Source organism: Eleutherodactylus coqui, chromosome 2 (assembly GCF_035609145.1).
Source record: "Eleutherodactylus coqui strain aEleCoq1 chromosome 2, aEleCoq1.hap1, whole genome shotgun sequence".
Taxonomy (NCBI): domain Eukaryota; kingdom Metazoa; phylum Chordata; class Amphibia; order Anura; family Eleutherodactylidae; genus Eleutherodactylus; species Eleutherodactylus coqui.
In genome coordinates, this window is record NC_089838.1 from 307,190,843 (window position 1) to 307,210,842 (window position 20,000).

Sequence of the window (20,000 nt, forward strand, 5' to 3'; positions counted from 1 at the left end):
GCTTAGCAAAACACTCATTCCCATACCGGGAGTCGAACCCGGGCCACCTGGGTGAAAACCAGGAATCCTAACCGCTAGACCATATGGGAAAAGTTGCTTTCACAGCTTGCTTTAAACTTTCCAATATATGTAGATATATACATGTACATATTAAAAAAAAAAAAAAAAAAAAAAAAAAAAAAAAGAAGTTTTGTGCTTACAGAATTCCATCTTATCTCTGGACGGCAACAACCAATCACACGCAAGATGCCTCGTTAGCGCAGTAGGTAGCGCGTCAGTCTCATAATCTGAAGGTCGTGAGTTCGATCCTCACACGGGGCATGGATCTATCCTTGTTTTTTCCCTCCGCCTTAACTGGATAGGCACTGCTCTTTGCCATTCAATACCGAAACGATACTGGATAATATGGAAAGGTAGCAAACAAGGCAGAAGGGTTTTGGCTAGGGGCTAAAAGCAACCGTGTTGAGCTCTTTGAATATGGCTGCGAGCGTAGCAAAAGTCCAAAATGGGGAGCATGATTAGTGGCAACCTCTCACACAGGGCCAGTGGCGCAATGGATAACGCGTCTGACTACGGATCAGAAGATTGTAGGTTCGACTCCTACCTGGCTCGTGAATGTCGCCGTGATCGTATAGTGGTTAGTACTCTGCGTTGTGGCCGCAGCAACCCCGGTTCGAATCCGGGTCACGGCATTCTTGATGAAAAAGCAAAGGTGCTCTTGTAGACGGCAAGCCTGAATGATACTTTTATGAACTTTTTGAGCGCTATCTTAATTCAGAGGGTCTTTCGATGTAGTTGCAAGCTTAGGAAAATGCTCATTCCCATACCGGGAGTCGAACCCGGGCCGCCTGGGTGAGAACCAGGAATCCTAACCGCTAGACCATATGGGAACCGCTGAGACCCTTTTTCAGTAATAAGTAGAAAAAAAATCAGTTTCATGATTTGAAAACTCATTTTTAAGCATGGATGGCATCAACAACCACTTGCAAGTGGCCTCGTTAGCGCAGCATTTTTGGCTGCCAAGAGCATCTGCAAACTAAGCCGCTTAATTCTGCAAGAAAGGTGCAGGCCTTTGAATGCAGGCACAAGCTTAGCAAAACACTCATTCCCATACCGGGAGTCGAACCCGGGCCGCCTGGGTGAAAACCAGGAATCCTAACCGCTAGACCATATGGGAAAAGTTGCTTTCACAGCTTGCTTTAAACTTTCCAATATATGTAGATATATACATGTACATATTAAAAAAAAAAAAAAAGAAGTTTTGTGCTTACAGAATTCCATCTTATCTCTGGACGGCAACAACCAATCACACGCAAGATGCCTCGTTAGCGCAGTAGGTAGCGCGTCAGTCTCATAATCTGAAGGTCGTGAGTTCGGTCCTCACACGGGGCATGGATCTATCCTTGTTTTTTCCCTCCGCCTTAACTGGATAGGCACTGCTCTTTGCCATTCAATACCGAAACGATACTGGATAATATGGAAAGGTAGCAAACAAGGCAGAAGGGTTTTGGCTAGGGGCTAAAAGCAACCGTGTTGAGGTCTTTGAATATGGCTGCGAGCGTAGCAAAAGTCCAAAATGGGGAGCATGATTAGTGGCAACCTCTCACACAGGGCCAGTGGCGCAATGGATAACGCGTCTGACTACGGATCAGAAGATTGTAGGTTCGACTCCTACCTGGCTCGTGAATGTCGCCGTGATCGTATAGTGGTTAGTACTCTGCGTTGTGGCCGCAGCAACCCCGGTTCGAATCCGGGTCACGGCATTCTTGATGAAAAAGCAAAGGTGCTCTTGTAGACGGCAAGCCTGAATGATACTTTTATGAACTTTTTGAGCGCTATCTTAATTCAGAGGGTCTTTCGATGTAGTTGCAAGCTTAGGAAAATGCTCATTCCCATACCGGGAGTCGAACCCGGGCCGCCTGGGTGAGAACCAGGAATCCTAACCGCTAGACCATATGGGAACCGCTGAGACCCTTTTTCAGTAATAAGTAGAAAAAAAATCAGTTTCATGATTTGAAAACTCATTTTTAAGCATGGATGGCATCAACAACCACTTGCAAGTGGCCTCGTTAGCGCAGCATTTTTGGCTGCCAAGAGCATCTGCAAACTAAGCCGCTTAATTCTGCAAGAAAGGTGCAGGCCTTTGAATGCAGGCACAAGCTTAGCAAAACACTCATTCCCATACCGGGAGTCGAACCCGGGCCGCCTGGGTGAAAACCAGGAATCCTAACCGCTAGACCATATGGGAAAAGTTGCTTTCACAGCTTGCTTTAAACTTTCCAATATATGTAGATATATACATGTACATATTAAAAAAAAAAAAAAAAGAAGTTTTGTGCTTACAGAATTCCATCTTATCTCTGGACGGCAACAACCAATCACACGCAAGATGCCTCGTTAGCGCAGTAGGTAGCGCGTCAGTCTCATAATCTGAAGGTCGTGAGTTCGATCCTCACACGGGGCATGGATCTATCCTTGTTTTTTCCCTCCGCCTTAACTGGATAGGCACTGCTCTTTGCCATTCAATACCGAAACGATACTGGATAATATGGAAAGGTAGCAAACAAGGCAGAAGGGTTTTGGCTAGGGGCTAAAAGCAACCGTGTTGAGGTCTTTGAATATGGCTGCGAGCGTAGCAAAAGTCCAAAATGGGGAGCATGATTAGTGGCAACCTCTCACACAGGGCCAGTGGCGCAATGGATAACGCGTCTGACTACGGATCAGAAGATTGTAGGTTCGACTCCTACCTGGCTCGTGAATGTCGCCGTGATCGTATAGTGGTTAGTACTCTGCGTTGTGGCCGCAGCAACCCCGGTTCGAATCCGGGTCACGGCATTCTTGATGAAAAAGCAAAGGTGCTCTTGTAGACGGCAAGCCTGAATGATACTTTTATGAACTTTTTGAGCGCTATCTTAATTCAGAGGGTCTTTCGATGTAGTTGCAAGCTTAGGAAAATGCTCATTCCCATACCGGGAGTCGAACCCGGGCCGCCTGGGTGAGAACCAGGAATCCTAACCGCTAGACCATATGGGAACCGCTGAGACCCTTTTTCAGTAATAAGTAGAAAAAAAATCAGTTTCATGATTTGAAAACTCATTTTTAAGCATGGATGGCATCAACAACCACTTGCAAGTGGCCTCGTTAGCGCAGCATTTTTGGCTGCCAAGAGCATCTGCAAACTAAGCCGCTTAATTCTGCAAGAAAGGTGCAGGCCTTTGAATGCAGGCACAAGCTTAGCAAAACACTCATTCCCATACCGGGAGTCGAACCCGGGCCGCCTGGGTGAAAACCAGGAATCCTAACCGCTAGACCATATGGGAAAAGTTGCTTTCACAGCTTGCTTTAAACTTTCCAATATATGTAGATATATACATGTACATATTAAAAAAAAAAAAAAAGAAGTTTTGTGCTTACAGAATTCCATCTTATCTCTGGACGGCAACAACCAATCACACGCAAGATGCCTCGTTAGCGCAGTAGGTAGCGCGTCAGTCTCATAATCTGAAGGTCGTGAGTTCGGTCCTCACACGGGGCATGGATCTATCCTTGTTTTTTCCCTCCGCCTTAACTGGATAGGCACTGCTCTTTGCCATTCAATACCGAAACGATACTGGATAATATGGAAAGGTAGCAAACAAGGCAGAAGGGTTTTGGCTAGGGGCTAAAAGCAACCGTGTTGAGGTCTTTGAATATGGCTGCGAGCGTAGCAAAAGTCCAAAATGGGGAGCATGATTAGTGGCAACCTCTCACACAGGGCCAGTGGCGCAATGGATAACGCGTCTGACTACGGATCAGAAGATTGTAGGTTCGACTCCTACCTGGCTCGTGAATGTCGCCGTGATCGTATAGTGGTTAGTACTCTGCGTTGTGGCCGCAGCAACCCCGGTTCGAATCCGGGTCACGGCATTCTTGATGAAAAAGCAAAGGTGCTCTTGTAGACGGCAAGCCTGAATGATACTTTTATGAACTTTTTGAGCGCTATCTTAATTCAGAGGGTCTTTCGATGTAGTTGCAAGCTTAGGAAAATGCTCATTCCCATACCGGGAGTCGAACCCGGGCCGCCTGGGTGAGAACCAGGAATCCTAACCGCTAGACCATATGGGAACCGCTGAGACCCTTTTTCAGTAATAAGTAGAAAAAAAATCAGTTTCATGATTTGAAAACTCATTTTTAAGCATGGATGGCATCAACAACCACTTGCAAGTGGCCTCGTTAGCGCAGCATTTTTGGCTGCCAAGAGCATCTGCAAACTAAGCCGCTTAATTCTGCAAGAAAGGTGCAGGCCTTTGAATGCAGGCACAAGCTTAGCAAAACACTCATTCCCATACCGGGAGTCGAACCCGGGCCGCCTGGGTGAAAACCAGGAATCCTAACCGCTAGACCATATGGGAAAAGTTGCTTTCACAGCTTGCTTTAAACTTTCCAATATATGTAGATATATACATGTACATATTAAAAAAAAAAAAAAAAGAAGTTTTGTGCTTACAGAATTCCATCTTATCTCTGGACGGCAACAACCAATCACACGCAAGATGCCTCGTTAGCGCAGTAGGTAGCGCGTCAGTCTCATAATCTGAAGGTCGTGAGTTCGATCCTCACACGGGGCATGGATCTATCCTTGTTTTTTCCCTCCGCCTTAACTGGATAGGCACTGCTCTTTGCCATTCAATACCGAAACGATACTGGATAATATGGAAAGGTAGCAAACAAGGCAGAAGGGTTTTGGCTAGGGGCTAAAAGCAACCGTGTTGAGGTCTTTGAATATGGCTGCGAGCGTAGCAAAAGTCCAAAATGGGGAGCATGATTAGTGGCAACCTCTCACACAGGGCCAGTGGCGCAATGGATAACGCGTCTGACTACGGATCAGAAGATTGTAGGTTCGACTCCTACCTGGCTCGTGAATGTCGCCGTGATCGTATAGTGGTTAGTACTCTGCGTTGTGGCCGCAGCAACCCCGGTTCGAATCCGGGTCACGGCATTCTTGATGAAAAAGCAAAGGTGCTCTTGTAGACGGCAAGCCTGAATGATACTTTTATGAACTTTTTGAGCGCTATCTTAATTCAGAGGGTCTTTCGATGTAGTTGCAAGCTTAGGAAAATGCTCATTCCCATACCGGGAGTCGAACCCGGGCCGCCTGGGTGAGAACCAGGAATCCTAACCGCTAGACCATATGGGAACCGCTGAGACCCTTTTTCAGTAATAAGTAGAAAAAAAATCAGTTTCATGATTTGAAAACTCATTTTTAAGCATGGATGGCATCAACAACCACTTGCAAGTGGCCTCGTTAGCGCAGCATTTTTGGCTGCCAAGAGCATCTGCAAACTAAGCCGCTTAATTCTGCAAGAAAGGTGCAGGCCTTTGAATGCAGGCACAAGCTTAGCAAAACACTCATTCCCATACCGGGAGTCGAACCCGGGCCGCCTGGGTGAAAACCAGGAATCCTAACCGCTAGACCATATGGGAAAAGTTGCTTTCACAGCTTGCTTTAAACTTTCCAATATATGTAGATATATACATGTACATATTAAAAAAAAAAAAAAAAAAAAAAAAAAAGAAGTTTTGTGCTTACAGAATTCCATCTTATCTCTGGACGGCAACAACCAATCACACGCAAGATGCCTCGTTAGCGCAGTAGGTAGCGCGTCAGTCTCATAATCTGAAGGTCGTGAGTTCGATCCTCACACGGGGCATGGATCTATCCTTGTTTTTTCCCTCCGCCTTAACTGGATAGGCACTGCTCTTTGCCATTCAATACCGAAACGATACTGGATAATATGGAAAGGTAGCAAACAAGGCAGAAGGGTTTTGGCTAGGGGCTAAAAGCAACCGTGTTGAGCTCTTTGAATATGGCTGCGAGCGTAGCAAAAGTCCAAAATGGGGAGCATGATTAGTGGCAACCTCTCACACAGGGCCAGTGGCGCAATGGATAACGCGTCTGACTACGGATCAGAAGATTGTAGGTTCGACTCCTACCTGGCTCGTGAATGTCGCCGTGATCGTATAGTGGTTAGTACTCTGCGTTGTGGCCGCAGCAACCCCGGTTCGAATCCGGGTCACGGCATTCTTGATGAAAAAGCAAAGGTGCTCTTGTAGACGGCAAGCCTGAATGATACTTTTATGAACTTTTTGAGCGCTATCTTAATTCAGAGGGTCTTTCGATGTAGTTGCAAGCTTAGGAAAATGCTCATTCCCATACCGGGAGTCGAACCCGGGCCGCCTGGGTGAGAACCAGGAATCCTAACCGCTAGACCATATGGGAACCGCTGAGACCCTTTTTCAGTAATAAGTAGAAAAAAAATCAGTTTCATGATTTGAAAACTCATTTTTAAGCATGGATGGCATCAACAACCACTTGCAAGTGGCCTCGTTAGCGCAGCATTTTTGGCTGCCAAGAGCATCTGCAAACTAAGCCGCTTAATTCTGCAAGAAAGGTGCAGGCCTTTGAATGCAGGCACAAGCTTAGCAAAACACTCATTCCCATACCGGGAGTCGAACCCGGGCCGCCTGGGTGAAAACCAGGAATCCTAACCGCTAGACCATATGGGAAAAGTTGCTTTCACAGCTTGCTTTAAACTTTCCAATATATGTAGATATATACATGTACATATTAAAAAAAAAAAAAAAAAAAAAAGAAGTTTTGTGCTTACAGAATTCCATCTTATCTCTGGACGGCAACAACCAATCACACGCAAGATGCCTCGTTAGCGCAGTAGGTAGCGCGTCAGTCTCATAATCTGAAGGTCGTGAGTTCGATCCTCACACGGGGCATGGATCTATCCTTGTTTTTTCCCTCCGCCTTAACTGGATAGGCACTGCTCTTTGCCATTCAATACCGAAACGATACTGGATAATATGGAAAGGTAGCAAACAAGGCAGAAGGGTTTTGGCTAGGGGCTAAAAGCAACCGTGTTGAGGTCTTTGAATATGGCTGCGAGCGTAGCAAAAGTCCAAAATGGGGAGCATGATTAGTGGCAACCTCTCACACAGGGCCAGTGGCGCAATGGATAACGCGTCTGACTACGGATCAGAAGATTGTAGGTTCGACTCCTACCTGGCTCGTGAATGTCGCCGTGATCGTATAGTGGTTAGTACTCTGCGTTGTGGCCGCAGCAACCCCGGTTCGAATCCGGGTCACGGCATTCTTGATGAAAAAGCAAAGGTGCTCTTGTAGACGGCAAGCCTGAATGATACTTTTATGAACTTTTTGAGCGCTATCTTAATTCAGAGGGTCTTTCGATGTAGTTGCAAGCTTAGGAAAATGCTCATTCCCATACCGGGAGTCGAACCCGGGCCGCCTGGGTGAGAACCAGGAATCCTAACCGCTAGACCATATGGGAACCGCTGAGACCCTTTTTCAGTAATAAGTAGAAAAAAAATCAGTTTCATGATTTGAAAACTCATTTTTAAGCATGGATGGCATCAACAACCACTTGCAAGTGGCCTCGTTAGCGCAGCATTTTTGGCTGCCAAGAGCATCTGCAAACTAAGCCGCTTAATTCTGCAAGAAAGGTGCAGGCCTTTGAATGCAGGCACAAGCTTAGCAAAACACTCATTCCCATACCGGGAGTCGAACCCGGGCCACCTGGGTGAAAACCAGGAATCCTAACCGCTAGACCATATGGGAAAAGTTGCTTTCACAGCTTGCTTTAAACTTTCCAATATATGTAGATATATACATGTACATATTAAAAAAAAAAAAAAAAAAAAAAAAAAAAAAAGAAGTTTTGTGCTTACAGAATTCCATCTTATCTCTGGACGGCAACAACCAATCACACGCAAGATGCCTCGTTAGCGCAGTAGGTAGCGCGTCAGTCTCATAATCTGAAGGTCGTGAGTTCGATCCTCACACGGGGCATGGATCTATCCTTGTTTTTTCCCTCCGCCTTAACTGGATAGGCACTGCTCTTTGCCATTCAATACCGAAACGATACTGGATAATATGGAAAGGTAGCAAACAAGGCAGAAGGGTTTTGGCTAGGGGCTAAAAGCAACCGTGTTGAGCTCTTTGAATATGGCTGCGAGCGTAGCAAAAGTCCAAAATGGGGAGCATGATTAGTGGCAACCTCTCACACAGGGCCAGTGGCGCAATGGATAACGCGTCTGACTACGGATCAGAAGATTGTAGGTTCGACTCCTACCTGGCTCGTGAATGTCGCCGTGATCGTATAGTGGTTAGTACTCTGCGTTGTGGCCGCAGCAACCCCGGTTCGAATCCGGGTCACGGCATTCTTGATGAAAAAGCAAAGGTGCTCTTGTAGACGGCAAGCCTGAATGATACTTTTATGAACTTTTTGAGCGCTATCTTAATTCAGAGGGTCTTTCGATGTAGTTGCAAGCTTAGGAAAATGCTCATTCCCATACCGGGAGTCGAACCCGGGCCGCCTGGGTGAGAACCAGGAATCCTAACCGCTAGACCATATGGGAACCGCTGAGACCCTTTTTCAGTAATAAGTAGAAAAAAAATCAGTTTCATGATTTGAAAACTCATTTTTAAGCATGGATGGCATCAACAACCACTTGCAAGTGGCCTCGTTAGCGCAGCATTTTTGGCTGCCAAGAGCATCTGCAAACTAAGCCGCTTAATTCTGCAAGAAAGGTGCAGGCCTTTGAATGCAGGCACAAGCTTAGCAAAACACTCATTCCCATACCGGGAGTCGAACCCGGGCCGCCTGGGTGAAAACCAGGAATCCTAACCGCTAGACCATATGGGAAAAGTTGCTTTCACAGCTTGCTTTAAACTTTCCAATATATGTAGATATATACATGTACATATTAAAAAAAAAAAAAAAGAAGTTTTGTGCTTACAGAATTCCATCTTATCTCTGGACGGCAACAACCAATCACACGCAAGATGCCTCGTTAGCGCAGTAGGTAGCGCGTCAGTCTCATAATCTGAAGGTCGTGAGTTCGGTCCTCACACGGGGCATGGATCTATCCTTGTTTTTTCCCTCCGCCTTAACTGGATAGGCACTGCTCTTTGCCATTCAATACCGAAACGATACTGGATAATATGGAAAGGTAGCAAACAAGGCAGAAGGGTTTTGGCTAGGGGCTAAAAGCAACCGTGTTGAGGTCTTTGAATATGGCTGCGAGCGTAGCAAAAGTCCAAAATGGGGAGCATGATTAGTGGCAACCTCTCACACAGGGCCAGTGGCGCAATGGATAACGCGTCTGACTACGGATCAGAAGATTGTAGGTTCGACTCCTACCTGGCTCGTGAATGTCGCCGTGATCGTATAGTGGTTAGTACTCTGCGTTGTGGCCGCAGCAACCCCGGTTCGAATCCGGGTCACGGCATTCTTGATGAAAAAGCAAAGGTGCTCTTGTAGACGGCAAGCCTGAATGATACTTTTATGAACTTTTTGAGCGCTATCTTAATTCAGAGGGTCTTTCGATGTAGTTGCAAGCTTAGGAAAATGCTCATTCCCATACCGGGAGTCGAACCCGGGCCGCCTGGGTGAGAACCAGGAATCCTAACCGCTAGACCATATGGGAACCGCTGAGACCCTTTTTCAGTAATAAGTAGAAAAAAAATCAGTTTCATGATTTGAAAACTCATTTTTAAGCATGGATGGCATCAACAACCACTTGCAAGTGGCCTCGTTAGCGCAGCATTTTTGGCTGCCAAGAGCATCTGCAAACTAAGCCGCTTAATTCTGCAAGAAAGGTGCAGGCCTTTGAATGCAGGCACAAGCTTAGCAAAACACTCATTCCCATACCGGGAGTCGAACCCGGGCCGCCTGGGTGAAAACCAGGAATCCTAACCGCTAGACCATATGGGAAAAGTTGCTTTCACAGCTTGCTTTAAACTTTCCAATATATGTAGATATATACATGTACATATTAAAAAAAAAAAAAAAGAAGTTTTGTGCTTACAGAATTCCATCTTATCTCTGGACGGCAACAACCAATCACACGCAAGATGCCTCGTTAGCGCAGTAGGTAGCGCGTCAGTCTCATAATCTGAAGGTCGTGAGTTCGATCCTCACACGGGGCATGGATCTATCCTTGTTTTTTCCCTCCGCCTTAACTGGATAGGCACTGCTCTTTGCCATTCAATACCGAAACGATACTGGATAATATGGAAAGGTAGCAAACAAGGCAGAAGGGTTTTGGCTAGGGGCTAAAAGCAACCGTGTTGAGGTCTTTGAATATGGCTGCGAGCGTAGCAAAAGTCCAAAATGGGGAGCATGATTAGTGGCAACCTCTCACACAGGGCCAGTGGCGCAATGGATAACGCGTCTGACTACGGATCAGAAGATTGTAGGTTCGACTCCTACCTGGCTCGTGAATGTCGCCGTGATCGTATAGTGGTTAGTACTCTGCGTTGTGGCCGCAGCAACCCCGGTTCGAATCCGGGTCACGGCATTCTTGATGAAAAAGCAAAGGTGCTCTTGTAGACGGCAAGCCTGAATGATACTTTTATGAACTTTTTGAGCGCTATCTTAATTCAGAGGGTCTTTCGATGTAGTTGCAAGCTTAGGAAAATGCTCATTCCCATACCGGGAGTCGAACCCGGGCCGCCTGGGTGAGAACCAGGAATCCTAACCGCTAGACCATATGGGAACCGCTGAGACCCTTTTTCAGTAATAAGTAGAAAAAAAATCAGTTTCATGATTTGAAAACTCATTTTTAAGCATGGATGGCATCAACAACCACTTGCAAGTGGCCTCGTTAGCGCAGCATTTTTGGCTGCCAAGAGCATCTGCAAACTAAGCCGCTTAATTCTGCAAGAAAGGTGCAGGCCTTTGAATGCAGGCACAAGCTTAGCAAAACACTCATTCCCATACCGGGAGTCGAACCCGGGCCACCTGGGTGAAAACCAGGAATCCTAACCGCTAGACCATATGGGAAAAGTTGCTTTCACAGCTTGCTTTAAACTTTCCAATATATGTAGATATATACATGTACATATTAAAAAAAAAAAAAAAAAAAAAAAAAAAAAAAGAAGTTTTGTGCTTACAGAATTCCATCTTATCTCTGGACGGCAACAACCAATCACACGCAAGATGCCTCGTTAGCGCAGTAGGTAGCGCGTCAGTCTCATAATCTGAAGGTCGTGAGTTCGATCCTCACACGGGGCATGGATCTATCCTTGTTTTTTCCCTCCGCCTTAACTGGATAGGCACTGCTCTTTGCCATTCAATACCGAAACGATACTGGATAATATGGAAAGGTAGCAAACAAGGCAGAAGGGTTTTGGCTAGGGGCTAAAAGCAACCGTGTTGAGCTCTTTGAATATGGCTGCGAGCGTAGCAAAAGTCCAAAATGGGGAGCATGATTAGTGGCAACCTCTCACACAGGGCCAGTGGCGCAATGGATAACGCGTCTGACTACGGATCAGAAGATTGTAGGTTCGACTCCTACCTGGCTCGTGAATGTCGCCGTGATCGTATAGTGGTTAGTACTCTGCGTTGTGGCCGCAGCAACCCCGGTTCGAATCCGGGTCACGGCATTCTTGATGAAAAAGCAAAGGTGCTCTTGTAGACGGCAAGCCTGAATGATACTTTTATGAACTTTTTGAGCGCTATCTTAATTCAGAGGGTCTTTCGATGTAGTTGCAAGCTTAGGAAAATGCTCATTCCCATACCGGGAGTCGAACCCGGGCCGCCTGGGTGAGAACCAGGAATCCTAACCGCTAGACCATATGGGAACCGCTGAGACCCTTTTTCAGTAATAAGTAGAAAAAAAATCAGTTTCATGATTTGAAAACTCATTTTTAAGCATGGATGGCATCAACAACCACTTGCAAGTGGCCTCGTTAGCGCAGCATTTTTGGCTGCCAAGAGCATCTGCAAACTAAGCCGCTTAATTCTGCAAGAAAGGTGCAGGCCTTTGAATGCAGGCACAAGCTTAGCAAAACACTCATTCCCATACCGGGAGTCGAACCCGGGCCGCCTGGGTGAAAACCAGGAATCCTAACCGCTAGACCATATGGGAAAAGTTGCTTTCACAGCTTGCTTTAAACTTTCCAATATATGTAGATATATACATGTACATATTAAAAAAAAAAAAAAAGAAGTTTTGTGCTTACAGAATTCCATCTTATCTCTGGACGGCAACAACCAATCACACGCAAGATGCCTCGTTAGCGCAGTAGGTAGCGCGTCAGTCTCATAATCTGAAGGTCGTGAGTTCGGTCCTCACACGGGGCATGGATCTATCCTTGTTTTTTCCCTCCGCCTTAACTGGATAGGCACTGCTCTTTGCCATTCAATACCGAAACGATACTGGATAATATGGAAAGGTAGCAAACAAGGCAGAAGGGTTTTGGCTAGGGGCTAAAAGCAACCGTGTTGAGGTCTTTGAATATGGCTGCGAGCGTAGCAAAAGTCCAAAATGGGGAGCATGATTAGTGGCAACCTCTCACACAGGGCCAGTGGCGCAATGGATAACGCGTCTGACTACGGATCAGAAGATTGTAGGTTCGACTCCTACCTGGCTCGTGAATGTCGCCGTGATCGTATAGTGGTTAGTACTCTGCGTTGTGGCCGCAGCAACCCCGGTTCGAATCCGGGTCACGGCATTCTTGATGAAAAAGCAAAGGTGCTCTTGTAGACGGCAAGCCTGAATGATACTTTTATGAACTTTTTGAGCGCTATCTTAATTCAGAGGGTCTTTCGATGTAGTTGCAAGCTTAGGAAAATGCTCATTCCCATACCGGGAGTCGAACCCGGGCCGCCTGGGTGAGAACCAGGAATCCTAACCGCTAGACCATATGGGAACCGCTGAGACCCTTTTTCAGTAATAAGTAGAAAAAAAATCAGTTTCATGATTTGAAAACTCATTTTTAAGCATGGATGGCATCAACAACCACTTGCAAGTGGCCTCGTTAGCGCAGCATTTTTGGCTGCCAAGAGCATCTGCAAACTAAGCCGCTTAATTCTGCAAGAAAGGTGCAGGCCTTTGAATGCAGGCACAAGCTTAGCAAAACACTCATTCCCATACCGGGAGTCGAACCCGGGCCGCCTGGGTGAAAACCAGGAATCCTAACCGCTAGACCATATGGGAAAAGTTGCTTTCACAGCTTGCTTTAAACTTTCCAATATATGTAGATATATACATGTACATATTAAAAAAAAAAAAAAAGAAGTTTTGTGCTTACAGAATTCCATCTTATCTCTGGACGGCAACAACCAATCACACGCAAGATGCCTCGTTAGCGCAGTAGGTAGCGCGTCAGTCTCATAATCTGAAGGTCGTGAGTTCGGTCCTCACACGGGGCATGGATCTATCCTTGTTTTTTCCCTCCGCCTTAACTGGATAGGCACTGCTCTTTGCCATTCAATACCGAAACGATACTGGATAATATGGAAAGGTAGCAAACAAGGCAGAAGGGTTTTGGCTAGGGGCTAAAAGCAACCGTGTTGAGGTCTTTGAATATGGCTGCGAGCGTAGCAAAAGTCCAAAATGGGGAGCATGATTAGTGGCAACCTCTCACACAGGGCCAGTGGCGCAATGGATAACGCGTCTGACTACGGATCAGAAGATTGTAGGTTCGACTCCTACCTGGCTCGTGAATGTCGCCGTGATCGTATAGTGGTTAGTACTCTGCGTTGTGGCCGCAGCAACCCCGGTTCGAATCCGGGTCACGGCATTCTTGATGAAAAAGCAAAGGTGCTCTTGTAGACGGCAAGCCTGAATGATACTTTTATGAACTTTTTGAGCGCTATCTTAATTCAGAGGGTCTTTCGATGTAGTTGCAAGCTTAGGAAAATGCTCATTCCCATACCGGGAGTCGAACCCGGGCCGCCTGGGTGAGAACCAGGAATCCTAACCGCTAGACCATATGGGAACCGCTGAGACCCTTTTTCAGTAATAAGTAGAAAAAAAATCAGTTTCATGATTTGAAAACTCATTTTTAAGCATGGATGGCATCAACAACCACTTGCAAGTGGCCTCGTTAGCGCAGCATTTTTGGCTGCCAAGAGCATCTGCAAACTAAGCCGCTTAATTCTGCAAGAAAGGTGCAGGCCTTTGAATGCAGGCACAAGCTTAGCAAAACACTCATTCCCATACCGGGAGTCGAACCCGGGCCGCCTGGGTGAAAACCAGGAATCCTAACCGCTAGACCATATGGGAAAAGTTGCTTTCACAGCTTGCTTTAAACTTTCCAATATATGTAGATATATACATGTACATATTAAAAAAAAAAAAAAAAGAAGTTTTGTGCTTACAGAATTCCATCTTATCTCTGGACGGCAACAACCAATCACACGCAAGATGCCTCGTTAGCGCAGTAGGTAGCGCGTCAGTCTCATAATCTGAAGGTCGTGAGTTCGATCCTCACACGGGGCATGGATCTATCCTTGTTTTTTCCCTCCGCCTTAACTGGATAGGCACTGCTCTTTGCCATTCAATACCGAAACGATACTGGATAATATGGAAAGGTAGCAAACAAGGCAGAAGGGTTTTGGCTAGGGGCTAAAAGCAACCGTGTTGAGGTCTTTGAATATGGCTGCGAGCGTAGCAAAAGTCCAAAATGGGGAGCATGATTAGTGGCAACCTCTCACACAGGGCCAGTGGCGCAATGGATAACGCGTCTGACTACGGATCAGAAGATTGTAGGTTCGACTCCTACCTGGCTCGTGAATGTCGCCGTGATCGTATAGTGGTTAGTACTCTGCGTTGTGGCCGCAGCAACCCCGGTTCGAATCCGGGTCACGGCATTCTTGATGAAAAAGCAAAGGTGCTCTTGTAGACGGCAAGCCTGAATGATACTTTTATGAACTTTTTGAGCGCTATCTTAATTCAGAGGGTCTTTCGATGTAGTTGCAAGCTTAGGAAAATGCTCATTCCCATACCGGGAGTCGAACCCGGGCCGCCTGGGTGAGAACCAGGAATCCTAACCGCTAGACCATATGGGAACCGCTGAGACCCTTTTTCAGTAATAAGTAGAAAAAAAATCAGTTTCATGATTTGAAAACTCATTTTTAAGCATGGATGGCATCAACAACCACTTGCAAGTGGCCTCGTTAGCGCAGCATTTTTGGCTGCCAAGAGCATCTGCAAACTAAGCCGCTTAATTCTGCAAGAAAGGTGCAGGCCTTTGAATGCAGGCACAAGCTTAGCAAAACACTCATTCCCATACCGGGAGTCGAACCCGGGCCGCCTGGGTGAAAACCAGGAATCCTAACCGCTAGACCATATGGGAAAAGTTGCTTTCACAGCTTGCTTTAAACTTTCCAATATATGTAGATATATACATGTACATATTAAAAAAAAAAAAAAAAAAAAAAAAAAAGAAGTTTTGTGCTTACAGAATTCCATCTTATCTCTGGACGGCAACAACCAATCACACGCAAGATGCCTCGTTAGCGCAGTAGGTAGCGCGTCAGTCTCATAATCTGAAGGTCGTGAGTTCGATCCTCACACGGGGCATGGATCTATCCTTGTTTTTTCCCTCCGCCTTAACTGGATAGGCACTGCTCTTTGCCATTCAATACCGAAACGATACTGGATAATATGGAAAGGTAGCAAACAAGGCAGAAGGGTTTTGGCTAGGGGCTAAAAGCAACCGTGTTGAGCTCTTTGAATATGGCTGCGAGCGTAGCAAAAGTCCAAAATGGGGAGCATGATTAGTGGCAACCTCTCACACAGGGCCAGTGGCGCAATGGATAACGCGTCTGACTACGGATCAGAAGATTGTAGGTTCGACTCCTACCTGGCTCGTGAATGTCGCCGTGATCGTATAGTGGTTAGTACTCTGCGTTGTGGCCGCAGCAACCCCGGTTCGAATCCGGGTCACGGCATTCTTGATGAAAAAGCAAAGGTGCTCTTGTAGACGGCAAGCCTGAATGATACTTTTATGAACTTTTTGAGCGCTATCTTAATTCAGAGGGTCTTTCGATGTAGTTGCAAGCTTAGGAAAATGCTCATTCCCATACCGGGAGTCGAACCCGGGCCGCCTGGGTGAGAACCAGGAATCCTAACCGCTAGACCATATGGGAACCGCTGAGACCCTTTTTCAGTAATAAGTAGAAAAAAAATCAGTTTCATGATTTGAAAACTCATTTTTAAGCATGGATGGCATCAACAACCACTTGCAAGTGGCCTCGTTAGCGCAGCATTTTTGGCTGCCAAGAGCATCTGCAAACTAAGCCGCTTAATTCTGCAAGAAAGGTGCAGGCCTTTGAATGCAGGCACAAGCTTAGCAAAACACTCATTCCCATACCGGGAGTCGAACCCGGGCCGCCTGGGTGAAAACCAGGAATCCTAACCGCTAGACCATATGGGAAAAGTTGCTTTCACAGCTTGCTTTAAACTTTCCAATATATGTAGATATATACATGTACATATTAAAAAAAAAAAAAAAGAAGTTTTGTGCTTACAGAATTCCATCTTATCTCTGGACGGCAACAACCAATCACACGCAAGATGCCTCGTTAGCGCAGTAGGTAGCGCGTCAGTCTCATAATCTGAAGGTCGTGAGTTCGGTCCTCACACGGGGCATGGATCTATCCTTGTTTTTTCCCTCCGCCTTAACTGGATAGGCACTGCTCTTTGCCATTCAATACCGAAACGATACTGGATAATATGGAAAGGTAGCAAACAAGGCAGAAGGGTTTTGGCTAGGGGCTAAAAGCAACCGTGTTGAGGTCTTTGAATATGGCTGCGAGCGTAGCAAAAGTCCAAAATGGGGAGCATGATTAGTGGCAACCTCTCACACAGGGCCAGTGGCGCAATGGATAACGCGTCTGACTACGGATCAGAAGATTGTAGGTTCGACTCCTACCTGGCTCGTGAATGTCGCCGTGATCGTATAGTGGTTAGTACTCTGCGTTGTGGCCGCAGCAACCCCGGTTCGAATCCGGGTCACGGCATTCTTGATGAAAAAGCAAAGGTGCTCTTGTAGACGGCAAGCCTGAATGATACTTTTATGAACTTTTTGAGCGCTATCTTAATTCAGAGGGTCTTTCGATGTAGTTGCAAGCTTAGGAAAATGCTCATTCCCATACCGGGAGTCGAACCCGGGCCGCCTGGGTGAGAACCAGGAATCCTAACCGCTAGACCATATGGGAACCGCTGAGACCCTTTTTCAGTAATAAGTAGAAAAAAAATCAGTTTCATGATTTGAAAACTCATTTTTAAGCATGGATGGCATCAACAACCACTTGCAAGTGGCCTCGTTAGCGCAGCATTTTTGGCTGCCAAGAGCATCTGCAAACTAAGCCGCTTAATTCTGCAAGAAAGGTGCAGGCCTTTGAATGCAGGCACAAGCTTAGCAAAACACTCATTCCCATACCGGGAGTCGAACCCGGGCCGCCTGGGTGAAAACCAGGAATCCTAACCGCTAGACCATATGGGAAAAGTTGCTTTCACAGCTTGCTTTAAACTTTCCAATATATGTAGATATATACATGTACATATTAAAAAAAAAAAAAAAAGAAGTTTTGTGCTTACAGAATTCCATCTTATCTCTGGACGGCAACAACCAATCACACGCAAGATGCCTCGTTAGCGCAGTAGGTAGCGCGTCAGTCTCATAATCTGAAGGTCGTGAGTTCGATCCTCACACGGGGCATGGATCTATCCTTGTTTTTTCCCTCCGCCTTAACTGGATAGGCACTGCTCTTTGCCATTCAATACCGAAACGATACTGGATAATATGGAAAGGTAGCAAACAAGGCAGAAGGGTTTTGGCTAGGGGCTAAAAGCAACCGTGTTGAGCTCTTTGAATATGGCTGCGAGCGTAGCAAAAGTCCAAAATGGGGAGCATGATTAGTGGCAACCTCTCACACAGGGCCAGTGGCGCAATGGATAACGCGTCTGACTACGGATCAGAAGATTGTAGGTTCGACTCCTACCTGGCTCGTGAATGTCGCCGTGATCGTATAGTGGTTAGTACTCTGCGTTGTGGCCGCAGCAACCCCGGTTCGAATCCGGGTCACGGCATTCTTGATGAAAAAGCAAAGGTGCTCTTGTAGACGGCAAGCCTGAATGATACTTTTATGAACTTTTTGAGCGCTATCTTAATTCAGAGGGTCTTTCGATGTAGTTGCAAGCTTAGGAAAATGCTCATTCCCATACCGGGAGTCGAACCCGGGCCGCCTGGGTGAGAACCAGGAATCCTAACCGCTAGACCATATGGGAACCGCTGAGACCCTTTTTCAGTAATAAGTAGAAAAAAAATCAGTTTCATGATTTGAAAACTCATTTTTAAGCATGGATGGCATCAACAACCACTTGCAAGTGGCCTCGTTAGCGCAGCATTTTTGGCTGCCAAGAGCATCTGCAAACTAAGCCGCTTAATTCTGCAAGAAAGGTGCAGGCCTTTGAATGCAGGCACAAGCTTAGCAAAACACTCATTCCCATACCGGGAGTCGAACCCGGGCCGCCTGGGTGAAAACCAGGAATCCTAACCGCTAGACCATATGGGAAAAGTTGCTTTCACAGCTTGCTTTAAACTTTCCAATATATGTAGATATATACATGTACATATTAAAAAAAAAAAAAAAGAAGTTTTGTGCTTACAGAATTCCATCTTATCTCTGGACGGCAACAACCAATCACACGCAAGATGCCTCGTTAGCGCAGTAGGTAGCGCGTCAGTCTCATAATCTGAAGGTCGTGAGTTCGGTCCTCACACGGGGCATGGATCTATCCTTGTTTTTTCCCTCCGCCTTAACTGGATAGGCACTGCTCTTTGCCATTCAATACCGAAACGATACTGGATAATATGGAAAGGTAGCAAACAAGGCAGAAGGGTTTTGGCTAGGGGCTAAAAGCAACCGTGTTGAGGTCTTTGAATATGGCTGCGAGCGTAGCAAAAGTCCAAAATGGGGAGCATGATTAGTGGCAACCTCTCACACAGGGCCAGTGGCGCAATGGATAACGCGTCTGACTACGGATCAGAAGATTGTAGGTTCGACTCCTACCTGGCTCGTGAATGTCGCCGTGATCGTATAGTGGTTAGTACTCTGCGTTGTGGCCGCAGCAACCCCGGTTCGAATCCGGGTCACGGCATTCTTGATGAAAAAGCAAAGGTGCTCTTGTAGACGGCAAGCCTGAATGATACTTTTATGAACTTTTTGAGCGCTATCTTAATTCAGAGGGTCTTTCGATGTAGTTGCAAGCTTAGGAAAATGCTCATTCCCATACCGGGAGTCGAACCCGGGCCGCCTGGGTGAGAACCAGGAATCCTAACCGCTAGACCATATGGGAACCGCTGAGACCCTTTTTCAGTAATAAGTAGAAAAAAAATCAGTTTCATGATTTGAAAACTCATTTTTAAGCATGGATGGCATCAACAACCACTTGCAAGTGGCCTCGTTAGCGCAGCATTTTTGGCTGCCAAGAGCATCTGCAAACTAAGCCGCTTAATTCTGCAAGAAAGGTGCAGGCCTTTGAATGCAGGCACAAGCTTAGCAAAACACTCATTCCCATACCGGGAGTCGAACCCGGGCCGCCTGGGTGAAAACCAGGAATCCTAACCGCTAGACCATATGGGAAAAGTTGCTTTCACAGCTTGCTTTAAACTTTCCAATATATGTAGATATATACATGTACATATTAAAAAAAAAAAAAAAAGAAGTTTTGTGCTTACAGAATTCCATCTTATCTCTGGACGGCAACAACCAATCACACGCAAGATGCCTCGTTAGCGCAGTAGGTAGCGCGTCAGTCTCATAATCTGAAGGTCGTGAGTTCGATCCTCACACGGGGCATGGATCTATCCTTGTTTTTTCCCTCCGCCTTAACTGGATAGGCACTGCTCTTTGCCATTCAATACCGAAACGATACTGGATAATATGGAAAGGTAGCAAACAAGGCAGAAGGGTTTTGGCTAGGGGCTAAAAGCAACCGTGTTGAGGTCTTTGAATATGGCTGCGAGCGTAGCAAAAGTCCAAAATGGGGAGCATGATTAGTGGCAACCTCTCACACAGGGCCAGTGGCGCAATGGATAACGCGTCTGACTACGGATCAGAAGATTGTAGGTTCGACTCCTACCTGGCTCGTGAATGTCGCCGTGATCGTATAGTGGTTAGTACTCTGCGTTG

The 20,000-nt window shown here is 46.2% G+C and overlaps 68 non-coding genes across 68 annotated transcripts in view; 31 read left to right on the top strand and 37 right to left on the bottom strand.

Annotated features, from left to right (window-relative positions):
- Positions 1 to 17: 17 nt before the first annotated feature.
- On the bottom strand, positions 18 to 89 carry TRNAE-UUC (transfer RNA glutamic acid (anticodon UUC)). Its single transcript has one exon. It is a non-coding gene; the product is annotated as a tRNA-Glu (tRNA).
- Positions 90 to 248: 159 nt separating this feature from the next.
- On the top strand, positions 249 to 321 carry TRNAM-CAU (transfer RNA methionine (anticodon CAU)). Its single transcript has one exon. It is a non-coding gene; the product is annotated as a tRNA-Met (tRNA).
- A 299-nt stretch (positions 322 to 620) lies between these two features.
- TRNAH-GUG (transfer RNA histidin (anticodon GUG)) lies at positions 621 to 692 on the top strand. Its single transcript has one exon. It is a non-coding gene; the product is annotated as a tRNA-His (tRNA).
- Positions 693 to 818: 126 nt separating this feature from the next.
- On the bottom strand, positions 819 to 890 carry TRNAE-CUC (transfer RNA glutamic acid (anticodon CUC)). Its single transcript has one exon. It is a non-coding gene; the product is annotated as a tRNA-Glu (tRNA).
- A 215-nt stretch (positions 891 to 1,105) lies between these two features.
- On the bottom strand, positions 1,106 to 1,177 carry TRNAE-UUC (transfer RNA glutamic acid (anticodon UUC)). The gene has a single exon. It is a non-coding gene; the product is annotated as a tRNA-Glu (tRNA).
- Positions 1,178 to 1,691: 514 nt separating this feature from the next.
- On the top strand, positions 1,692 to 1,763 carry TRNAH-GUG (transfer RNA histidin (anticodon GUG)). The gene has a single exon. It is a non-coding gene; the product is annotated as a tRNA-His (tRNA).
- A 126-nt stretch (positions 1,764 to 1,889) lies between these two features.
- TRNAE-CUC (transfer RNA glutamic acid (anticodon CUC)) lies at positions 1,890 to 1,961 on the bottom strand. Its single transcript has one exon. It is a non-coding gene; the product is annotated as a tRNA-Glu (tRNA).
- A 215-nt stretch (positions 1,962 to 2,176) lies between these two features.
- On the bottom strand, positions 2,177 to 2,248 carry TRNAE-UUC (transfer RNA glutamic acid (anticodon UUC)). The gene has a single exon. It is a non-coding gene; the product is annotated as a tRNA-Glu (tRNA).
- Positions 2,249 to 2,391: 143 nt separating this feature from the next.
- On the top strand, positions 2,392 to 2,464 carry TRNAM-CAU (transfer RNA methionine (anticodon CAU)). Its single transcript has one exon. It is a non-coding gene; the product is annotated as a tRNA-Met (tRNA).
- Positions 2,465 to 2,763: 299 nt separating this feature from the next.
- On the top strand, positions 2,764 to 2,835 carry TRNAH-GUG (transfer RNA histidin (anticodon GUG)). Its single transcript has one exon. It is a non-coding gene; the product is annotated as a tRNA-His (tRNA).
- A 126-nt stretch (positions 2,836 to 2,961) lies between these two features.
- Positions 2,962 to 3,033, bottom strand: TRNAE-CUC (transfer RNA glutamic acid (anticodon CUC)). The gene has a single exon. It is a non-coding gene; the product is annotated as a tRNA-Glu (tRNA).
- A 215-nt stretch (positions 3,034 to 3,248) lies between these two features.
- TRNAE-UUC (transfer RNA glutamic acid (anticodon UUC)) lies at positions 3,249 to 3,320 on the bottom strand. The gene has a single exon. It is a non-coding gene; the product is annotated as a tRNA-Glu (tRNA).
- Positions 3,321 to 3,834: 514 nt separating this feature from the next.
- TRNAH-GUG (transfer RNA histidin (anticodon GUG)) lies at positions 3,835 to 3,906 on the top strand. Its single transcript has one exon. It is a non-coding gene; the product is annotated as a tRNA-His (tRNA).
- Positions 3,907 to 4,032: 126 nt separating this feature from the next.
- Positions 4,033 to 4,104, bottom strand: TRNAE-CUC (transfer RNA glutamic acid (anticodon CUC)). The gene has a single exon. It is a non-coding gene; the product is annotated as a tRNA-Glu (tRNA).
- A 215-nt stretch (positions 4,105 to 4,319) lies between these two features.
- On the bottom strand, positions 4,320 to 4,391 carry TRNAE-UUC (transfer RNA glutamic acid (anticodon UUC)). Its single transcript has one exon. It is a non-coding gene; the product is annotated as a tRNA-Glu (tRNA).
- Positions 4,392 to 4,534: 143 nt separating this feature from the next.
- Positions 4,535 to 4,607, top strand: TRNAM-CAU (transfer RNA methionine (anticodon CAU)). Its single transcript has one exon. It is a non-coding gene; the product is annotated as a tRNA-Met (tRNA).
- A 299-nt stretch (positions 4,608 to 4,906) lies between these two features.
- Positions 4,907 to 4,978, top strand: TRNAH-GUG (transfer RNA histidin (anticodon GUG)). Its single transcript has one exon. It is a non-coding gene; the product is annotated as a tRNA-His (tRNA).
- Positions 4,979 to 5,104: 126 nt separating this feature from the next.
- Positions 5,105 to 5,176, bottom strand: TRNAE-CUC (transfer RNA glutamic acid (anticodon CUC)). The gene has a single exon. It is a non-coding gene; the product is annotated as a tRNA-Glu (tRNA).
- A 215-nt stretch (positions 5,177 to 5,391) lies between these two features.
- Positions 5,392 to 5,463, bottom strand: TRNAE-UUC (transfer RNA glutamic acid (anticodon UUC)). Its single transcript has one exon. It is a non-coding gene; the product is annotated as a tRNA-Glu (tRNA).
- Positions 5,464 to 5,617: 154 nt separating this feature from the next.
- Positions 5,618 to 5,690, top strand: TRNAM-CAU (transfer RNA methionine (anticodon CAU)). The gene has a single exon. It is a non-coding gene; the product is annotated as a tRNA-Met (tRNA).
- Positions 5,691 to 5,989: 299 nt separating this feature from the next.
- On the top strand, positions 5,990 to 6,061 carry TRNAH-GUG (transfer RNA histidin (anticodon GUG)). Its single transcript has one exon. It is a non-coding gene; the product is annotated as a tRNA-His (tRNA).
- Positions 6,062 to 6,187: 126 nt separating this feature from the next.
- Positions 6,188 to 6,259, bottom strand: TRNAE-CUC (transfer RNA glutamic acid (anticodon CUC)). Its single transcript has one exon. It is a non-coding gene; the product is annotated as a tRNA-Glu (tRNA).
- A 215-nt stretch (positions 6,260 to 6,474) lies between these two features.
- TRNAE-UUC (transfer RNA glutamic acid (anticodon UUC)) lies at positions 6,475 to 6,546 on the bottom strand. Its single transcript has one exon. It is a non-coding gene; the product is annotated as a tRNA-Glu (tRNA).
- Positions 6,547 to 6,695: 149 nt separating this feature from the next.
- On the top strand, positions 6,696 to 6,768 carry TRNAM-CAU (transfer RNA methionine (anticodon CAU)). The gene has a single exon. It is a non-coding gene; the product is annotated as a tRNA-Met (tRNA).
- Positions 6,769 to 7,067: 299 nt separating this feature from the next.
- TRNAH-GUG (transfer RNA histidin (anticodon GUG)) lies at positions 7,068 to 7,139 on the top strand. Its single transcript has one exon. It is a non-coding gene; the product is annotated as a tRNA-His (tRNA).
- Positions 7,140 to 7,265: 126 nt separating this feature from the next.
- Positions 7,266 to 7,337, bottom strand: TRNAE-CUC (transfer RNA glutamic acid (anticodon CUC)). The gene has a single exon. It is a non-coding gene; the product is annotated as a tRNA-Glu (tRNA).
- Positions 7,338 to 7,552: 215 nt separating this feature from the next.
- On the bottom strand, positions 7,553 to 7,624 carry TRNAE-UUC (transfer RNA glutamic acid (anticodon UUC)). Its single transcript has one exon. It is a non-coding gene; the product is annotated as a tRNA-Glu (tRNA).
- A 158-nt stretch (positions 7,625 to 7,782) lies between these two features.
- TRNAM-CAU (transfer RNA methionine (anticodon CAU)) lies at positions 7,783 to 7,855 on the top strand. Its single transcript has one exon. It is a non-coding gene; the product is annotated as a tRNA-Met (tRNA).
- Positions 7,856 to 8,154: 299 nt separating this feature from the next.
- Positions 8,155 to 8,226, top strand: TRNAH-GUG (transfer RNA histidin (anticodon GUG)). Its single transcript has one exon. It is a non-coding gene; the product is annotated as a tRNA-His (tRNA).
- A 126-nt stretch (positions 8,227 to 8,352) lies between these two features.
- Positions 8,353 to 8,424, bottom strand: TRNAE-CUC (transfer RNA glutamic acid (anticodon CUC)). The gene has a single exon. It is a non-coding gene; the product is annotated as a tRNA-Glu (tRNA).
- Positions 8,425 to 8,639: 215 nt separating this feature from the next.
- TRNAE-UUC (transfer RNA glutamic acid (anticodon UUC)) lies at positions 8,640 to 8,711 on the bottom strand. The gene has a single exon. It is a non-coding gene; the product is annotated as a tRNA-Glu (tRNA).
- Positions 8,712 to 9,225: 514 nt separating this feature from the next.
- Positions 9,226 to 9,297, top strand: TRNAH-GUG (transfer RNA histidin (anticodon GUG)). Its single transcript has one exon. It is a non-coding gene; the product is annotated as a tRNA-His (tRNA).
- Positions 9,298 to 9,423: 126 nt separating this feature from the next.
- Positions 9,424 to 9,495, bottom strand: TRNAE-CUC (transfer RNA glutamic acid (anticodon CUC)). The gene has a single exon. It is a non-coding gene; the product is annotated as a tRNA-Glu (tRNA).
- Positions 9,496 to 9,710: 215 nt separating this feature from the next.
- TRNAE-UUC (transfer RNA glutamic acid (anticodon UUC)) lies at positions 9,711 to 9,782 on the bottom strand. Its single transcript has one exon. It is a non-coding gene; the product is annotated as a tRNA-Glu (tRNA).
- A 142-nt stretch (positions 9,783 to 9,924) lies between these two features.
- TRNAM-CAU (transfer RNA methionine (anticodon CAU)) lies at positions 9,925 to 9,997 on the top strand. The gene has a single exon. It is a non-coding gene; the product is annotated as a tRNA-Met (tRNA).
- Positions 9,998 to 10,296: 299 nt separating this feature from the next.
- Positions 10,297 to 10,368, top strand: TRNAH-GUG (transfer RNA histidin (anticodon GUG)). The gene has a single exon. It is a non-coding gene; the product is annotated as a tRNA-His (tRNA).
- Positions 10,369 to 10,494: 126 nt separating this feature from the next.
- TRNAE-CUC (transfer RNA glutamic acid (anticodon CUC)) lies at positions 10,495 to 10,566 on the bottom strand. Its single transcript has one exon. It is a non-coding gene; the product is annotated as a tRNA-Glu (tRNA).
- A 215-nt stretch (positions 10,567 to 10,781) lies between these two features.
- TRNAE-UUC (transfer RNA glutamic acid (anticodon UUC)) lies at positions 10,782 to 10,853 on the bottom strand. Its single transcript has one exon. It is a non-coding gene; the product is annotated as a tRNA-Glu (tRNA).
- Positions 10,854 to 11,011: 158 nt separating this feature from the next.
- Positions 11,012 to 11,084, top strand: TRNAM-CAU (transfer RNA methionine (anticodon CAU)). The gene has a single exon. It is a non-coding gene; the product is annotated as a tRNA-Met (tRNA).
- Positions 11,085 to 11,383: 299 nt separating this feature from the next.
- TRNAH-GUG (transfer RNA histidin (anticodon GUG)) lies at positions 11,384 to 11,455 on the top strand. Its single transcript has one exon. It is a non-coding gene; the product is annotated as a tRNA-His (tRNA).
- A 126-nt stretch (positions 11,456 to 11,581) lies between these two features.
- On the bottom strand, positions 11,582 to 11,653 carry TRNAE-CUC (transfer RNA glutamic acid (anticodon CUC)). The gene has a single exon. It is a non-coding gene; the product is annotated as a tRNA-Glu (tRNA).
- Positions 11,654 to 11,868: 215 nt separating this feature from the next.
- TRNAE-UUC (transfer RNA glutamic acid (anticodon UUC)) lies at positions 11,869 to 11,940 on the bottom strand. The gene has a single exon. It is a non-coding gene; the product is annotated as a tRNA-Glu (tRNA).
- Positions 11,941 to 12,454: 514 nt separating this feature from the next.
- On the top strand, positions 12,455 to 12,526 carry TRNAH-GUG (transfer RNA histidin (anticodon GUG)). Its single transcript has one exon. It is a non-coding gene; the product is annotated as a tRNA-His (tRNA).
- Positions 12,527 to 12,652: 126 nt separating this feature from the next.
- On the bottom strand, positions 12,653 to 12,724 carry TRNAE-CUC (transfer RNA glutamic acid (anticodon CUC)). The gene has a single exon. It is a non-coding gene; the product is annotated as a tRNA-Glu (tRNA).
- A 215-nt stretch (positions 12,725 to 12,939) lies between these two features.
- On the bottom strand, positions 12,940 to 13,011 carry TRNAE-UUC (transfer RNA glutamic acid (anticodon UUC)). Its single transcript has one exon. It is a non-coding gene; the product is annotated as a tRNA-Glu (tRNA).
- Positions 13,012 to 13,525: 514 nt separating this feature from the next.
- Positions 13,526 to 13,597, top strand: TRNAH-GUG (transfer RNA histidin (anticodon GUG)). The gene has a single exon. It is a non-coding gene; the product is annotated as a tRNA-His (tRNA).
- Positions 13,598 to 13,723: 126 nt separating this feature from the next.
- TRNAE-CUC (transfer RNA glutamic acid (anticodon CUC)) lies at positions 13,724 to 13,795 on the bottom strand. Its single transcript has one exon. It is a non-coding gene; the product is annotated as a tRNA-Glu (tRNA).
- A 215-nt stretch (positions 13,796 to 14,010) lies between these two features.
- TRNAE-UUC (transfer RNA glutamic acid (anticodon UUC)) lies at positions 14,011 to 14,082 on the bottom strand. The gene has a single exon. It is a non-coding gene; the product is annotated as a tRNA-Glu (tRNA).
- Positions 14,083 to 14,225: 143 nt separating this feature from the next.
- Positions 14,226 to 14,298, top strand: TRNAM-CAU (transfer RNA methionine (anticodon CAU)). The gene has a single exon. It is a non-coding gene; the product is annotated as a tRNA-Met (tRNA).
- Positions 14,299 to 14,597: 299 nt separating this feature from the next.
- TRNAH-GUG (transfer RNA histidin (anticodon GUG)) lies at positions 14,598 to 14,669 on the top strand. The gene has a single exon. It is a non-coding gene; the product is annotated as a tRNA-His (tRNA).
- A 126-nt stretch (positions 14,670 to 14,795) lies between these two features.
- On the bottom strand, positions 14,796 to 14,867 carry TRNAE-CUC (transfer RNA glutamic acid (anticodon CUC)). Its single transcript has one exon. It is a non-coding gene; the product is annotated as a tRNA-Glu (tRNA).
- Positions 14,868 to 15,082: 215 nt separating this feature from the next.
- Positions 15,083 to 15,154, bottom strand: TRNAE-UUC (transfer RNA glutamic acid (anticodon UUC)). Its single transcript has one exon. It is a non-coding gene; the product is annotated as a tRNA-Glu (tRNA).
- A 154-nt stretch (positions 15,155 to 15,308) lies between these two features.
- TRNAM-CAU (transfer RNA methionine (anticodon CAU)) lies at positions 15,309 to 15,381 on the top strand. Its single transcript has one exon. It is a non-coding gene; the product is annotated as a tRNA-Met (tRNA).
- Positions 15,382 to 15,680: 299 nt separating this feature from the next.
- TRNAH-GUG (transfer RNA histidin (anticodon GUG)) lies at positions 15,681 to 15,752 on the top strand. The gene has a single exon. It is a non-coding gene; the product is annotated as a tRNA-His (tRNA).
- Positions 15,753 to 15,878: 126 nt separating this feature from the next.
- Positions 15,879 to 15,950, bottom strand: TRNAE-CUC (transfer RNA glutamic acid (anticodon CUC)). Its single transcript has one exon. It is a non-coding gene; the product is annotated as a tRNA-Glu (tRNA).
- Positions 15,951 to 16,165: 215 nt separating this feature from the next.
- On the bottom strand, positions 16,166 to 16,237 carry TRNAE-UUC (transfer RNA glutamic acid (anticodon UUC)). Its single transcript has one exon. It is a non-coding gene; the product is annotated as a tRNA-Glu (tRNA).
- A 514-nt stretch (positions 16,238 to 16,751) lies between these two features.
- TRNAH-GUG (transfer RNA histidin (anticodon GUG)) lies at positions 16,752 to 16,823 on the top strand. Its single transcript has one exon. It is a non-coding gene; the product is annotated as a tRNA-His (tRNA).
- A 126-nt stretch (positions 16,824 to 16,949) lies between these two features.
- Positions 16,950 to 17,021, bottom strand: TRNAE-CUC (transfer RNA glutamic acid (anticodon CUC)). Its single transcript has one exon. It is a non-coding gene; the product is annotated as a tRNA-Glu (tRNA).
- A 215-nt stretch (positions 17,022 to 17,236) lies between these two features.
- On the bottom strand, positions 17,237 to 17,308 carry TRNAE-UUC (transfer RNA glutamic acid (anticodon UUC)). Its single transcript has one exon. It is a non-coding gene; the product is annotated as a tRNA-Glu (tRNA).
- Positions 17,309 to 17,451: 143 nt separating this feature from the next.
- On the top strand, positions 17,452 to 17,524 carry TRNAM-CAU (transfer RNA methionine (anticodon CAU)). The gene has a single exon. It is a non-coding gene; the product is annotated as a tRNA-Met (tRNA).
- Positions 17,525 to 17,823: 299 nt separating this feature from the next.
- On the top strand, positions 17,824 to 17,895 carry TRNAH-GUG (transfer RNA histidin (anticodon GUG)). Its single transcript has one exon. It is a non-coding gene; the product is annotated as a tRNA-His (tRNA).
- Positions 17,896 to 18,021: 126 nt separating this feature from the next.
- On the bottom strand, positions 18,022 to 18,093 carry TRNAE-CUC (transfer RNA glutamic acid (anticodon CUC)). The gene has a single exon. It is a non-coding gene; the product is annotated as a tRNA-Glu (tRNA).
- Positions 18,094 to 18,308: 215 nt separating this feature from the next.
- TRNAE-UUC (transfer RNA glutamic acid (anticodon UUC)) lies at positions 18,309 to 18,380 on the bottom strand. The gene has a single exon. It is a non-coding gene; the product is annotated as a tRNA-Glu (tRNA).
- Positions 18,381 to 18,894: 514 nt separating this feature from the next.
- On the top strand, positions 18,895 to 18,966 carry TRNAH-GUG (transfer RNA histidin (anticodon GUG)). Its single transcript has one exon. It is a non-coding gene; the product is annotated as a tRNA-His (tRNA).
- Positions 18,967 to 19,092: 126 nt separating this feature from the next.
- On the bottom strand, positions 19,093 to 19,164 carry TRNAE-CUC (transfer RNA glutamic acid (anticodon CUC)). Its single transcript has one exon. It is a non-coding gene; the product is annotated as a tRNA-Glu (tRNA).
- Positions 19,165 to 19,379: 215 nt separating this feature from the next.
- TRNAE-UUC (transfer RNA glutamic acid (anticodon UUC)) lies at positions 19,380 to 19,451 on the bottom strand. Its single transcript has one exon. It is a non-coding gene; the product is annotated as a tRNA-Glu (tRNA).
- A 143-nt stretch (positions 19,452 to 19,594) lies between these two features.
- Positions 19,595 to 19,667, top strand: TRNAM-CAU (transfer RNA methionine (anticodon CAU)). The gene has a single exon. It is a non-coding gene; the product is annotated as a tRNA-Met (tRNA).
- A 299-nt stretch (positions 19,668 to 19,966) lies between these two features.
- TRNAH-GUG (transfer RNA histidin (anticodon GUG)) overlaps positions 19,967 to 20,000 on the top strand; it is a 72-nt gene continuing 38 nt past the window's right edge. The window contains exon 1 of the tRNA in view: positions 19,967 to 20,000. This exon is cut by the window's right edge and continues 38 nt beyond it. This is a non-coding gene — a tRNA (tRNA-His).